The sequence below is a fragment of the Vigna unguiculata genome, chromosome 11 (genome assembly GCF_004118075.2).
Source record: "Vigna unguiculata cultivar IT97K-499-35 chromosome 11, ASM411807v1, whole genome shotgun sequence".
Lineage (NCBI taxonomy): Eukaryota > Viridiplantae > Streptophyta > Magnoliopsida > Fabales > Fabaceae > Vigna > Vigna unguiculata.
In genome coordinates, this window is record NC_040289.1 from 5662035 (window position 1) to 5677444 (window position 15410).

At 26.1% G+C, this 15410-nt stretch overlaps 1 non-coding gene across 1 annotated transcript; it reads left to right on the top strand.

The window, feature by feature from the left end:
• Window positions 1–12929: 12929 nt before the first annotated feature.
• TRNAL-UAG lies at window positions 12930–13009 on the top strand. The gene has a single exon. It is a non-coding gene; the product is annotated as a tRNA-Leu (tRNA).
• Window positions 13010–15410: the final 2401 nt, after the last annotated feature.

Genomic DNA, 15410 nt, shown 5'->3' on the forward strand with positions numbered 1-15410 from the left:
TAATATAAACAAAAAATAAAACATAATAATTCCAATTATTAGTGTTCCATTCTTTCATTGAGGTCTATTGCACTCTTTTTCACTCCATTTTACTTCATTGATGCTTGTGGTGCTCATTTTCTCCAAAGGATATTCGACCTACCATATTGGTTTTCGCATTAATTTAAATTTATTTGATGTGTTTGATGAATTTATAAATTAGGTGCTTTTTAGTTAAACATTGAGCGAACCTTAGTTCTCATTTGAGTTTTAGTACAAATGATTAAAATTTTAATCGTTTATATTAAATCTTGAATTGTCTGATCAGACTGTTTGGAAAAATTATAATTTGCTATAACATGTACATTGAAGTTTATGCATAAATTTGATAAAATTTTAGTTGAAACCATTTTGTGTTGTTCTTCGAATACATATTTGATTGTGGTCATGAGTGATCACTTTTACTTTGTGTACTTCGAACACTAATGCGAAATGCCACCAAAATTTATCAAATATATGATGTTATACTTCTTTATATACATGTTAGAAAATTATAAAAAAAAAATTGAATGGGTAGGATCTCACCCTGTGAGAGTTAAAAATTTGAGATTGATGGAGTTTGTTTCTGAGTTCTTGCAATATGCTCAAGAACACACAATCTCTATGAACAGGACATATTTTTGTTCTTGTGTTCGTTGTCTTAATCAAATAAGTCAGGACTTCGACACAATGCGTGATCATCCATTCATCCTTGGTATAGTGAGGAGTTATACAATTTGAACTTGGCATGGAGAACTACTACACAAGCCTATGACGTCACGATGAACAGATTATGTAGACGAATGGATGAGTTATTATTTAGAGGACATGGTACTTGATGTTGGTGAAGAAAAGTTTGTAAGAGCTCATTTATATGATTCTCTTAAGTTTGATTTAGAGGAAGAGTTGTACCCTAGATGCGCTAACTTTACACGACTATCAACGACTTTGAATTTTTGAGTTTAAAAACATGGAATGGATGGACCAACAAAAGTTTCACAAAATTGTTGGCGTTGCTGAAGGAAATGCTTCCATAAAATAACACATTACCTATCCGTAATTACGAAGTGAAGAAAATTTTACGTCTAGTGAATTTTGGGCATTAAAAGATACATGCATACCCTAATGATTATGTATTGTACTGAAATGAGTTTGCTTCATTGAAGGTCTATCAAACATGTGGTCTACCACTCAATATCAAACACTACTGGTTGGTTTTTCTTTCTTCCCCATTTGATTTCTTTTGCGTTTTTCCTTGAGTTTGCATTTTCCTTGAGGTTTTTTATTCCTAAAGTTCATGTTTTTTACTGTCATTCATGTCCACGGTACTTCATTCTTCTCCAGGGTACTGCATTATGATGGGATTGTGTAACTTTCCAAAATGCGTCAAGGATTGCATCCTCCTCCATTGTTGCTCGCGTTTCGCACTCCCATGTTCCTATTATTAGCTTAAAAATTTACATTTAATATGAGCCTATATTTTTATAATGTTGTTAATTTATTTTTTTATCTTAGATATGTTGATTTATTAATTTATTAATTTATTTAAAATTGGTTAATTATATGCTTAAATATATTGATTTTTTTAGATTGTTGTCAAATTGAGTTAGCCTTAGTTTCCACACTCATCGCAGTAGTTTGTTGTGGAACAACTCACAATTCACTTAGAAACATATACCATATAAACAAAGTAGAATACACAGTATAACCATAAGTGCTAAAATGCTACAAGGCTAAATAGAGGAACAAGAAGAACAAGCACATACACAAAGTATAACATGATTTGACTGAAGTATTAATGAACTCCTACGTCCATTAAGGAATGAACAATATAAAAAATTACAACTCAAGGTTTCTCTCACAATAAATTTTCACTCAAGACAACTCAAACATTAGACAACTCGAAAGATAACCCTCTACAAAAGCTACAAAGTCTCAATGATACACAACTCAATTTGAATCGATCGAAACCATATTGAACCAAAATTAATTATTTAAAAATTATTGTAGTACATATTATTTAACTTATATACAAGACATAAGTGTGTAAGAGGAAAATTTATGTATCTAATATAAATTTGTGAGTGATGAGTAAATATTATGGTTAAAGTATGAATGAGGCGAAGGAAAAAAAGTTTTCCAAATGGTATGATTATTACATTATTAGTTTTGGAGGACAAAAGTGTTAAACTAAAATGAAAGTATGGGAAGGAAATAGTGCAAAAAGACTCACTTTAAATAGAATTCGTGGGCCAACTCGGCCCACCATAGGTTCAGGTCAGGTTGGGTTGAAATTATTTTACAAAGTTTAATACAGATTAATTTTTGACCCGGCCTACTAAGAACCCGACTCACCCAAGTTGAACCCATGGTGACCCGAGTTGACTCACCAACCAACTCGCAAATAAAGGATTAGACAACTTTTTTAATATTTGGGTTGGGTTAGGCTATTATTTTTTAGCCAACTTATTGGTTTGGAAAATGCATACCTAATATTTTTGTGATTTTGGTTTGTATTTGGGATAGAACATTATTTTGGATTGTACCGAAGTTTATTTAGATTTTAATCATAATTATAATTTAGTTTTTTGGGACAAAAAAATTGTATTTTTTTTAATTCAGTGAACCAATGAGTCAATCTATTTAACTCACCAATCCATGGTAGGTCGGGTCGGGTCGGGCCGAGTGCCCCGTTTTGATGGCTCTAACTTTAAATGTTTTACATTTATTATACATGTGTTTACATATGACATTTATGTCACAATCTATAAATATAACATGATCATAATCACCTTATTTATTTATCCTTTGTTATAAACGTGTATACACCCCTTATGCCACTACGTTTTATTCTATTTTAGTTGTCCATCAAAAGGAAAGATAATACCAAATTTAAGGTAAAATATAATTAGTCATTAAGTGACCAGTTTATAAAAAAAATTATTGATAACTAGAATAAATTCTAAATTGGTCATTATAGTGAATTAGTCTCTAAATTTGTTATTTACATTAGCTACCAAGGTTTTAACTAAAAAATCAAAATGAGTTTCTAAATTTGTCCCATTAGTGACAAATTTAGATACAAATTAAGAGACCAATTTGTTTGGTAGATACAAAACCTTGGTAGCTAATGTTAATGACCAATTTAGATATCAGTTCACTATAGTGACTAATTTAGAAACCAATTTAGAAACTATTTTAGTTACCAATAATTTTTAGTTAATAAATTGGTATCTAAAAAGTTATCAATAATTTTTAGTTTATAAATTGATATCTAAATTTGTCACTATAATGACTAATTATTTTTTATTATTAAAATTTGTCACAAATAAAAAAAGTTTTTGTAGTAAAATATGCGTAATGAATTTTTGAATGCATAATGATATATCAAGATAAAAGTAAACAAATATTTTATTATAGTAAAAAAGATAATCAAATTGTTCATTATAATGTTAAAAAAAATAAGCTAAATACATGTATTAATAAAACATTATACGATTAAACCACACAACTATTCCAAATCAAACCACAAAAATTAATTTCGTTTGATTTAAAATATATTCAAACAAAACTAGATATAATTTTTATGTTTCACGTAGGTCATTTTGACGGAACCACGTAAATCCTTTGTGCTCTTGTTATTTTACTTTTGTCTTGTAATTTTTCATGTGTGTGTGTGTTTGCAATCCCCAACAATTGGTATCAAGAACTTAAGGATTCAAGCGAGAGAGAGAAATAGCAAAAGACAAGAAAGTGAAGATTGACACGTTTGAAACGGAAGTGATTTCAAATTCTGAAGATGCAGATTAAGAATTATATGTATTAGAAGAAGTTGTACCAACCTTTATTTGAGAATAAAACAAGAACTATGTCTCGGGAAGATTGGAGTTTCTGGATCAACAGGCGTTGGGCGTCGTCAGATTAACATTGGCGAAGAATGTTGCTTACAATATTATCAATGAAAAGACGACATATGGTTTGATAAAGGCAATACCAAACATGTATGAAAATCCATCGACATCAAACAAGGTATTCTTGATTCAATAGTTAGTTAATATGAAGATGTGAGAAGGTACTAGTGTTATAGATTATGTGACCGAATTTAATTCCTTGTTGTTGCTATCTTTGTTGCCTAGTAGTTGGTCAGGAATTCTCACGGTAATAGCCAATACATTTGAGACTACAAAATTAACATTTGAAGGAATTAGGGATTAATCCTTAGTGAGGATGTTCGTAGAAAGAACGTCGAAGAATCAACAGGTTCCTTATTAAGCACTGAAAGTATAGGTAGAAGGCCTGAAAGAGGGTAAGGTTCTAGACGTGGCAAATCAAAGTCAAAGAAGCAAGGACAGTTCAAAACTTGCAAGGATATTACATGTTGGAATTGTCAACAGAATGGCCACTTTAGAAACCAATGTACTACTCTTGTTGTTACTAAAAAAAGAGGCATGACAACACAGTGAATGTAAGCACAATAAGATATTGATGATGCATTGATCTATTGTGTTGAGAGCAAGTTTGAATCCTGGATCATGGATTCTAGAGCATCGTTCCAAGCTTCTCCTTCAAATGACTTGATAAAAAATTTCAAAACTGGAAATTTTGGCAAAGTTCGTCTTGTAGATGGTGAAGCTTTAGACATTGTAGGCATGGGAGATATAAATCTTAGAACTTTTACTAGTATAGTTTAGAAATTGAAGAATGTTATATATGTTCTAGGACTCAAGAGAATGTTAATCTTTGTAGGCATGTTGGATGTTCAAGGATATTGAGTTATATTTGGAGACGGCCAAAAGAAGGTGGTGAAGGGAAATCTAGTTTCAAAACCTTGAATGAGAAGGCAAAGAATATGAGAATTCATGTAGGGTTACCAAAGAAATTTTAGGCAGAAACAATGAGCATGAGGAGAAATGGCAATGCAAGGATGTAAGTCTTTCTCACTTAAAAGTATTTAGTTGTGTTTCTTATGTTCGTGCTAGAGATGCTGACAGGGACAAACTTGATCTGAAAGCAAGAAAGTGCCTTTCCATTGCCTATGGAGTAAAGGATATAGGATATCGCTTTTAGGATGATCAAAATTAAAAGGTCATTAGAAGTAGAGATGTTACATTAAAAAAATGCAATGTATAAGGACAAACTTGAGGCAAATATTGAAACTGAAAAGAAGGTAACAGAGAAGGAAAAAGTAGTGTTAGAGGATGTTACAAAAGACGATCTTGTAGGAAAAAGTGGAAGTACAAGAGACACGACAGTTGAGGAGATCCAATAGAGTTATTAAGCCTCATCACATTCAGCAAATTACTTGTTGTTGACTGATGATGGAGAGTCCTTATGTTATCATGAGGCTAGTAGTGACCATGTGGCTTGAGATCAAAGGAGAGAGTTCCTTTGATGTGTGTGTGCTTATATATTTGAATTATATATATGTTTTATACTATTAGCTCACCCTCTCTACTTGTTTAAATAGGTGTTTCTCAATTTCATTTGATCAAATAATTTTTAGGTCACACATTTGATTATCTTTACTCCTTTAGAAATCATATTTAAATTACTTGTCCTTTTTATTTATTTTGTTGTTCATTTATCTTTACATTTGAATAATTATTTCAATTCAAAAAAATAGTTACTAAAATTAGAAAAATAAAAAAATTGAAAAATACTTTTGTATTATAAATAATTATTTAAATTTAAAATATAATAATTAAGAGGATATAAAATTGAAAAAATAAAAAAAGACACCAAAGATGTTTATCTCTTTAGGTTAAAATACTTCATTGGTTCACGTTTTTGTTCAAAAATCTCAATTAGGTCCTAAGATTTTTTTTTAGTCTCAATTATGTCCATAGTTTTTAAAATGCATAACAATTAGGTTCATTCCATTAGTATGATGGTAACAGTGTTAAGGATATGCCACGTGTCAGCTCCACATTTTTTTGATTTTTTTTTAAATTTATTCATGTCACGTGTCACGTCAATATTGTGCTACGTGTCAAGTCGGTAAGGTGACACGTGTCAAGTCATTGTCTGAATCTCAATTTGGTTCATATATTTGTTATTTTGATTATATTTCAGTCCATTTTTTTTAATATTTATTTTAACTTATTTAAATATATTTAAAATTTTAAAATAAATGGACTGAAATGTAATCAAAATAATAAATATATGGACCAAATTGAGATTCAAACAATGACTTGACACGTGTCACCTTACTAACTTGACAGATGACACAATATTGACGTGACACGTGACATGAATAATTTAAAAAAAATTCAAAAAATTTCAAAAAATTTCAAAAAAGATGAGGAGCTAACACATGGCACATCCTTAACACCGTTACCACCATACTAATGGAATGGACCTAATTGTTACGCATTTTCAAAAATATGAACCTAATTGAGACTAAAAAAAAAATTAGGACCTAGTTGAGATTTTTGAACAAAAACGTGGACCAATGGAGTATTTTAACCATCTCTTTATATATGTAGTTATATTATTATTATTATTATTATTATTATTATTATTATTATTATTATTATCATCATCACTACGCGATATTATTATAGTAGTATATTATTGTTATTATTATAGTTAAACATACATTTTACTTTCATTTACTACGGGATCATATCTCAATTACTTGCACTTTTTATTTGTTTTGTTATTCATTTTATCTCTATATATGTGAAATTATTTGAATTAAAAAAATAGTTACTAAAAAAAGTAAAATGATAAAACTGACAAATAATTTTTTATTATGAATAATTATTTAAATTTAACAAATAATAATTAGGAGGATAAAATTGTAAAAAAAAGACACAAAAATTGTCTATCTCTTTATATATTTAGTTGTTATATTATTATAATAATAATTATTATTATTATTATTATTATTACTACTAGTGTAAACACAAGCACTATCGCGCTTGTGTGTATGCATTTTTTAAATATGCGTGATATTATATTAGTAGGTGATAATATTGTAATGTTATTAAATTAATATATAAAATAAAATTATATTTATTAAAAATAAAGTGAAATATATCAGAACAGATGAAAGAATAACAATTGATAAATAAAGAAGAAGAGAAGAAGCAGAGATAGACGATTTTATAAAAAGCTTGTAATAGTAACGGGAAATTTTTAAAAATTTAATAAATTATTATATTTAAATGGTAAATTTGATATTTTGAAATGTGGACACAAAAGAGGGAATCCTCTTTATATATTGTTATAGATTACTAGCAAAAACACAGGCGCTACCGTGCTTGTGTGTTCGCATTTTTTAATTTTCATAGAAATTTGAGTTAAAATCAATAAAGAATACATAATTGTTAAAATTAAAAAAATAAAATATGTATAGAAAAGAAATTTTTAAATTAATTGTTAAAGAGAAAAAAACAGAATAACGGTTAAATTAATAATTGAGAGTAAAACTGGAATAACAATGGGATATTATAGTTTATATATTGGTATAGATTATTATTATTATTGTTATAATAATAATAATTATTATTAGTATTATCACTATGGGATATTATAATGGTATTATTATTATTATTATTATTATAGTTAGACACACATTTTAATTTTATTAACTACTAGATCATATTTGAATTACTTATCTTTTTTATTTGTTTGGTTACTGATGTATATTTTTATATATAATTATAAATTATCATTATTATCATTAACATTAGTATTAATATTAACATTAACATTAGTATTTGTAGTATAAACATTATTATTATCATTAGTTTGTTATGATTGGTATCATTATTAATTTTATTATTATTATTACTATTTATAGTGGTGTTATTAGTATAAGTGCTTTTATAATTATAAAAAATCTTTATTATACTAAATATTTTTGTTAAATACATTTTTAATCTTTTTAAAAATTTTACAATTTACAATTTATATTAATATTATTATTAATATGTTTAATGGTTAAATCAATATAATAACAATTATATTATTATTTTAAAAAGATTTGAAATGAAAATAAAAAATAAAAACATTGTGCGTACATGCATGGATAATAGACTATTATAATTATTTCGTAAAATAAATTGACTGTACCATATTATATCAATTTTATTTATTATATTTAAAACTGAATTTACGACTTTATTACTTTAATAATAACATTTACATCAATATAACCCAATTTTCATGATATTTATTATTTTATTTTGATTATTATTATTATTATTATTATTATCATTTATGACTATAATTATTAATATTATTATCAGCTCTAACTATAATTTTAATTATTATTATTAGTATTATTATTAACTATAATTATTATTACAAACAATAATTATTATGATCATTATTATTACCAACTATAATTATTATTATCATTTATTAACTATAATTATTTCTATTATTATATTACTACTATTGTTATTATTATTAATAAGAACTATAATTATTATAATAGTTATTTTTATTATTTTTGTTTTTATTATTATGGTTAGATATACATTTTACTTATTATGTAGGAATCATGTTTCAATTACTTCTCATTTTTATTTGTTTTGTTGTTCATTTATCCTTACATTTGAACAATTATTTCAATTCAAAGAAATAGTTACTAAAATTAGTAAAATAACAAAAATTAAAAAATTATTTAAATTTAAAATATAATAATTAAGGGGATAAAATTAAAAAAACAAAAAAGGACATCAAAGATGTTTATTTCTTTATATATGAAGTTGGATTATTATTATTTTTTTATCTGTACGAGATATTATTTTAGTGTTATTATTATTATTAACTATTATTGTTATTATCATTATTATTATTATTATTATAGTTAGACACACATTTTACATTTATTTACTATGGGATCATATCTCAATTACTTGTATTTTTTATTTGTTATTTGTTCATTTTATCTCTTTATGTGTGTGATTATTTAAATTAAAAATATAGTTATTAAAATTAGTAAAATGATAAAAGTAACAAATATTTTTTTATTATGAATAATTATTTAAATTTAAAAAATAATAATTAAGAAAATAAAATTGTAAAAACAAAAGAGACACAAAAAATGTATATCTCTTTATATATGTAGTTGTTGTATTATTATTATTTTTATCACTAGGAGATATTATTATAATGGTATTATTATTATTATTATTATTATTATTATTATTAAAGTTAGATACAAATCTTAATTTAATCTACTATGGAATCATATTTGAATTATTTGTCATTTTTATTTGTTTTGTTGTTGATGTATATCTTTATATATAATTATAGATTATTATCGTTAATATTAGCCTTAATATTAGTATTGACATTATAGTAAACATTTGCTTAAGTCCACACTCATTTAAGTTCGCATCCTGCATAAATCCGCATTTGAAAAGGGAAAATTCTCAGACCATCGACTTTGTGACTTTATTTTCAGGAAAGATTACGTAAAGTCATGTGACAATTATTTTCAATTTTGTTCACATGTGGTTGTCGATTGACCATTGTGTAAGATGCGACGAAGGATGAAGAACACACCCTTAGCTTAAATCAATTAATCCGATAAGGAGAATCTTTTAATTCATTCATATGAATAACATAAAATAACAAATTCGTCTTGTAATATATCTCTTATATCTCATATCTCTTATATCTCATATCTCTTATATTTTTACAACCCCTACGAATTTCCAACAATCATAATATTTGATATTGTAATTATATGACCCCTAATATTCCATAATATGACTCATAAAACTTTATAAGTTCGCATCCCAATAAAATTTGCATCAAACTCCTAAGATCAAAATGCGGACTTAAGCGAATGTCTACCGTAATATTTATAGCATAAATATTATTATTATTATCATTAGTTTGTTATTATTGGTATCATTATAATTTTTTTATTATTACTTTGATGATGGTGTTATTATTATAAGTGTTTTTTTAATTATAAAAAAAATTGTTATACTAAATTATTTGCACTTTTTATTTGTTTTGTTGTTCATTTTATCTCTATATATGTGTAATTATTTGAATTCAAAAAATAGTTACTAAAATTAGTAAAATGATAAAACTGACAAATAATTGTTTATTATGAATAATTATTTAAATTTAATAAATAATAGTTAAGAGGATAAAATTGTAAAAATAAAAGGAGGAGGACACAAAAATGTGTATCTCTTTATATTATATATGTAGTTGTTGTCTTATTACTATTTTTATCACTATGGATATTACTATAATTGTATTATTATTATTATTATTATTATTATTATTATTATTATTATTATTATTATTATTATTATTATTATTATTATTATTATTATAGTTAGACACCCATCTTAATTTTATTTACTACGAGATCATATTTGATTTATTTGTCCTTTTTATTTGTTTTGTTGTTGATATATATCTTTATATATAATTATAGAGTACTCTTTTAAAAAATTTATGATTTATAATTTATATTAATATTATTATTAGTGTTTTTAATGGTTAAATAATTATAATAACAATTATATTATTATTCTTAAAAGATTTGAAATAAAAAAAAAGTGTATATACGCACAGGTCATAAACTATTATAATTATCTCGTAAAATCAATTAATTGCACCATATGTATTTTATTTAAAACTGAAATCATTATCGCATCGCTTAAATTTTTACTACTTCATTACTTTATTAATAACATTTACAATAATATAACCTAATCTTCATGATATTTTATTACGTAATATTTTAACTACTTTATTATTTAAATATACAAAATAAAAAAAAATGCAACCTGTGCGTATGTACGGCTTGTACTTTTTATTTGTTTTGTTGTTGCTATATCATTACATCTAAGTCATTAATTCAAGAACGTAGTTACTAAAATTAGTAAAATAATAAAACTGAAAAATATTTTTTTATTATGAATAATATTTAAATTTAAAAAATGATAATTAAGTGGATAAAATTGTAAAAACAAAAAAAGACACCAAATAAATTTTTAGAAAATTTCACATAAAAATTTTATATTTGTTGCAAATGTTTTTACAAATTTAAATTAGCAAAAAACATGTTATATATATTTTAAAATTTGACAGGAAAATACTAAATTTTCAATTGATTTTTATTTTATTTTATTCGCAGGATTTTCTTACGAAACTTACTGAAAAATTATTTATTATTTAATTTTATTTCATACAAAGTTTAAATTCACAGAAAATTTATATTCTTTTAGAAATTTTTCTATGAATTTATATTTGTTGAAAAGTTAACATAATTATAATATCAAAAATATTTAAATAGGAAAAATAAATAATTTTCATTCATAAATATTTTAAACATGTAAAGGATTTTAAAAATATTAATAATTTTAAATTTTTATTTTATTTAAATATTTCTATTACAATGACCATAAACTATAAATATTATTAATTATATTATTATCAAATTTATAAAAATATAATATCATATTTTTATGAGATAATTAAAATAGTTACAAATTTTTCTATAAGTAATAAATATAATATCGATTATGTTATTTTTTTAAATATAAAAGAAATAATAAAAAAAACCGTGTCTATGCACAAGTCACGTAATAGTTCTAAATAATAATAAGCACATAAATGTTCATATATTTTAAGAAAATTTCTTAAAAGCTAAAAGTTACTCTTAAAAATAATTTGTATAAGCAATTACATATTAATAAAATACCACATGATTAGTATATAAGCAGAAGTTTTAACTAAATTTACAAAAAATTGAACTTGGATCTTCTCACAAACAAATTATCTCCTATATCAATCCTGAAGATGTATATGAAAATAAAAATTATTGATACAATAAATAGTTATTTGTGAAAAGAAGGATGTCACTAACTATCTAACACACATTTGAAAAATATATTAAGTATAAACATACAACTAAGAAAAAGTATTATGAGTATTAATAGGATAAAACTTTAGTCATCAGATAAGTTTGAAAGGCAAGGTGATTGGGATGGAGACAATAACATTCATGGATGTAAATTAAATTTTCAATATTCTTCCTTAAAATGATTTTTGCTTCAATAACATGATTTGCAAGCCTTGTGATTATTATTAGTCTAGTTCCATTACAAATTCCTTCTAATTGATCTAGATTCCTCAATTACAAAGTCCTTCTGATTGATCTAGATTCCTCAATAACATAATTGAAGTTCCACTCTTTAATTTGATGTTATGATTTGGAGGACCAGTAATTGTTTCTAGTGGAGTGTTATGAACTATATCAGACCTTTCAACTAGGTCAGAGCTTAAGTGCTCATTCTTATCACCAGAAATTAAGGAAAGAATGTAATCATTAATCTCATCAATAGTTTCAATATTTGATGTCAATATAGCTCTAGACTCTAAAACTTCTCATTTTTAAAATTCTCAATAATGTTTGGATATGTAGACTGAACAATTGCATTAATAAGATCAACAAAATTAGTGATTAATTAAAATATACGACAGTTTGGCCGAGTGGTCTAAGGCACCAGATTTAGGCTCTGGTCCGAAAGGGATCTCACAGCTGTCAAAATTTAAGTTACTTATTTTTGTCATCTATGATTTATTATTTTATAACTAAACCTAAAGCCCAGCTAGATGTCTTTAAAGGAATTATGGAGAAATTGTCACAATTGCATAAATAAGATCAATCAAATTAGTGACCAATATAAACATGTGACAATTTGGCTGAGTGGTCTAAGGTGCCAAATTTAGGCTCTAGTCTGAAAGGGTGTGGGTTCAAATCCCACAGTTGTCAAAATTTAAGTTACTTATTTTTGTCATCTATGATTTATTATTTTATAACTAAACCTAAAGCCCAGCTAGATGTCTTTAAAGGAATTATGGAGAAATTGTCACAATTGCATAAATAAGATCAATCAAATTAGTGATCAATAAGAACATGTGACAGTTTGGCCGAGTGGTCTAAGGTGCCAGATTTAGGCTCTGGTCCGAAAGGGCGTGGGTTCAAATCCCACAGCTGTCAAAATTTAAGTTACTTTATTTTTTAATCTATGATTTATTATTTTATAACTAAACCTCTACCCTAAACTATACTCAACTTTGTTTGAATATGTAGACAGCATGAATAAGATCAATGAAATTAGTGATTAATAGAAACATGTGACAGTTTGGCCAAGTGGTCTAAGGTGCCAGATTTAGGCTCTGGTCCGGAAGGGCGTGGGTTTAAATCCCACAGCTGTTGTCAAAATTTAAGTTACTTATTTTTGAATCTATGATTTATTATTTTATAACTAAACCTCTACCCTAAACTAGAGCGATAATGTTATTCTCCGTCTTTGAAGTCACCTCCAAATACCACAACTTTGCCACCAAATGGACTTTGTACATGATTTAATGAACTCATGATATCTCTAGAACTTTTGTCTAGTGGCTCAAAGCAAAACTTATGTGCCATTGGAGCTTCATCCCCTATAATAATATAAATGAGCAAAATTTAAATATTTATGTTAGTATTAATTCATTAATTAAATATTACTTTACATATGTAACAATTATAAAGTGTGTAATAGAAGTTAATAAACATTAAAATTCATTTGCTAATTGTCCTTTGTTGTAATCTCTTTCAGCATGGATTAGTTTATTTCCAACTTCAGTTCTCACAACATCTTTTGGTAGTGGCATTGGAGGATAATCTCTTAAACTTTTTCTATTAAGTTGCAATATATCATCAATTTGCAATAGGACTTAAGTTTTATAATTCATCATCATTTAGATACAAGTCTATGATTTAGATTTATCAATAAGATTAACATTCTAATCCCAAGTTAGAATAGTTAAGCAATTTGCAATATTAAAGTAAGATTTATTAAATTATTGAAAAGAAGTTGTGTACCTTGATTTCTTGTTAATCTTCTTTGGTAGTGTAAAATATCATCCACTAAGCAAGGCCACATATTCCCAAACATGCTCAGGTTTATTAATACTATTAGAAATCAACATTGTGACAAATAATTTTTTAAGGTAGTGACCTGATACCCACTTGCTAGCTTCTTTGATAGCTTCAATGTATTTTGTATCAGCATGAAGAAATCCCATTGCAAAGCAAGCTTCTCGAAAGGAAAGATATTCACTTCCAGAAGCAGTTCTAATTTCTTTGTAGCTACATGGTCCTTTAACTGCATCCAATATCATTCTTAAGTAAAACAGTTCACCAACACTTAGTGGGACCCAATTTAGTCTTCCAATAGTGTAGCCTTGTTTCCTTGGTTGCCAACATCTATTCTTAGAAAAATAGACAAGCTTTGTCACAAACTCTATATATGTAAGAATTTTACCTTCATTGTAGATTTCATTTGTTTGCATCCATGATGTAAACATTGATTCCTTTTCACTTGGCTTAGAAAGCAATGAATCCATGTCCTTTTCATCATTAAAAAACACAGATTGCTCATTTGGTAGATGAAAATATAGTCTTTCAACTGTTGCTGTCCTTCCATGAATTGTAAAAGAAAAAAATTCTCCAACAGGCTTCACATGGAGAAACATATCTACAATCCAGATAATGCTTTACCTCATCAATGTTTTAAATTTTTAAGTCACCTTCTACTTCTGAGGAAACAAAAATAGTTATTATCCTATCATATCCCTTGTTAATATACTTAAATAAGTATTTTATTGACGTGTTTTGGTTGCACCATTCAACATTAATATGTACTCTATACTTTAGTAATAACTTTGCATTATAAGGGACAACAAAAAGGTTATCAAGAAATGTACCATTTTTCTCTATGATATTTTCATCATTTCTTCTCCTATACAAAGGATATCCATCTTGATCAAGAATTTGTTACTTGAAATGTTTTTGGAAAAAAAATTAGAACATCAACCATTTTTCATTCATGGTGAAGCCCTATTAGTTAATCCACATGGCCCATGCATCATATGATTCTTAACACATTTATATAATAATTGATCCTTTTGCTGGTCTAGTATCTCTGTTGAGATGATTTTATCGATATCTTCAAGGCTAGGATACTTGCTAGAAGGATGTAAGAATAAAAGTATGTGAGCATTAGGCAAAACCCTTTTCTGGAATTCAATAATGTATATATCTGTAAAGAATGAATGTTAATTGGTTAAGGCATTTAAGTTCAAATAATGAAGTTTCAATGAAGCTAGTTACAATAGGAAATTTAATAATGAGGGAAAATTAACTTACATACAAGCACTTTTCCAAAAATTTCATTCAACTTAAAGTTAGTTAGTAGTTCATCAAGCCTAACTTGGGTATTTAGATTCATTGGTCTTAAAACCATTTGTATTTCTGGCCATTGTGGATTACATGTAAAAGTAAAAAATAAGTTCGGAAATCCCACATAACTACACATTGCCATGCCATCAAAATACAATTGATCTATATATCT